Source organism: Trachymyrmex septentrionalis, unplaced genomic scaffold, assembly GCF_001594115.1.
Source record: "Trachymyrmex septentrionalis isolate Tsep2-gDNA-1 unplaced genomic scaffold, Tsep1.0 scaffold119, whole genome shotgun sequence".
NCBI lineage: Eukaryota > Metazoa > Arthropoda > Insecta > Hymenoptera > Formicidae > Trachymyrmex > Trachymyrmex septentrionalis.
In genome coordinates this window covers 87218-88726 of record NW_017304320.1, presented here as the reverse complement: position 1 = coordinate 88726, position 1509 = coordinate 87218, and the positions used below count along the sequence as shown (strand labels likewise).

Here is a 1509-nt window from a genome sequence, read left to right as displayed (position 1 = left end):
AAATATTTTATTAGGAAGGCGAAGAATATATTTTAAGTATTTAAGGATATTTAGATATGATGTTTAGGTATTGCAATATTTTCGTGATGAAAGAGCAAACTTTCCAAAGTTCGACTCTGATAAATACCTGCTAAATGCCTGATGAAACGCTCTGAACGATTAAAATCCAGCCGTGGTCCGCGTAATTTCTGGACTACGTATTGAAGGATCAACGACGGATCGTGACAATCGTGGGGCCCGATCGAGAGAACAACACGAGGAGCGCTCGACTCGCTGGTGCCTGTGCGACTGATTCAGGAATCGGACATGAAGTGGCAACCAACGCAGGTTTACGTTTACCTGATCGAGAGAGTGAGTCAGCCCACGGAGAAAGAGAAAGAAGGAGGGAGAGAGAGAGAGAGAGAGAGAACGTGGCCGAGGAAACCGATGGAGGAAGATAGAAAGACAGAGAGAGAGGAAGAATGAGAACAACAAATAAAGGTAGGGAACCAAAGAGCAGGAGAAACTACGGGGCGAAGCGAGCGGGTAAAAGAGAACCAAATGGAGGGCGAGAGAGAAGGAGGGGAGGGGGAGAGGACAAGTAACAGGTGAGAGAAAATCAGGAACGTAGACAACAGGACACGACGACTGAAAGCAATACTTTCCGACCTGGAAGGCCCCCCCCCCCCCGATTCCGTTAAAGTTACCGCGCGCTGAAGACGTCTCAAGCGTCTCGCGATATTTTCCTCCTATGAAGATACAACGATCGGAGGACAGGATGATCCTCGAGGAAGGGCTTTATCTCGAAGTCAGGAGACTTCGCTTTCGGGCCCGAAAATCGCAGCTACGCCCGTAAGACCGGCTCCTACACAACGTTGCCAGATTAGCAGACTGCAGCTACATCACGGATGCAGAGTTACATGGTGCAGTCCTCCCAGGTGCAGCGTGCTCCTCTCCGGAACTCCGCCGTGCTATCGAGAGTCTGATAACAGGGCCGTATTCGAGCGACCCGGGCAGCATCATCGGATCGTATCGTTGCTTCGTATCGCGATTACGCGTGACTCAAAAAGGGGAAAAAAAATTCCGGGATCCATTGTGAAGAGCAACGAGAAGGGAAGATACAGCGATACCAGAGAGAAGAATGTGCATCATGCACGAGCATCGGGGCTGATGATATAACGAGGTTGGCTCGCGTGACACGATGTGTTTCCTAATGTCTGGATGCACCGGGTGTGCCGGGATGTGAACAGCGATAATTACGAATAAGCGCGGCAGGAACTACATTCTCCGGCATTCTGTGATACGCTTCGATCTTTGCAATTCAGCGCGAAAGTATTATCTATTAATAGTACAAGGCTAAAACGCGACGTGGTGCGACACGTTGATTTCAACTTTTTACAGGAGAACGTGAAATTTTTCCGATCATGTGTATCCTGTATGGAAGGAACGGTTTTGCTAAAGTGTTCAAGATTTAGCTAGATACAAAGCTGAGAATGTGAAAGAAAAAAATTGGCTGCTGCAGCAGATTAG

The 1509-nt window shown here is 48.2% G+C and overlaps 2 protein-coding genes across 3 annotated transcripts in view; one reads left to right on the top strand and one right to left on the bottom strand.

Moving 5' to 3' along the window:
• LOC108754687 overlaps positions 1-400 on the bottom strand; it is a 5754-nt gene extending 5354 nt beyond the window's left edge. The window contains exon 1 of one of the 2 annotated variants that reach the window (XM_018497186.1): positions 139-400. The gene's annotated coding sequence lies outside the window, so the exon portion shown is untranslated. Of the gene's footprint in view, positions 1-127 lie in introns of both variants that reach the window. The other variant, XM_018497177.1, reaches the window with a different exon arrangement.
• The window catches only part of LOC108754697 (whirlin), a 112044-nt gene that overhangs the window by 91937 nt on the left and 18598 nt on the right, over positions 1-1509 (top strand). The window lies entirely within an intron of this gene.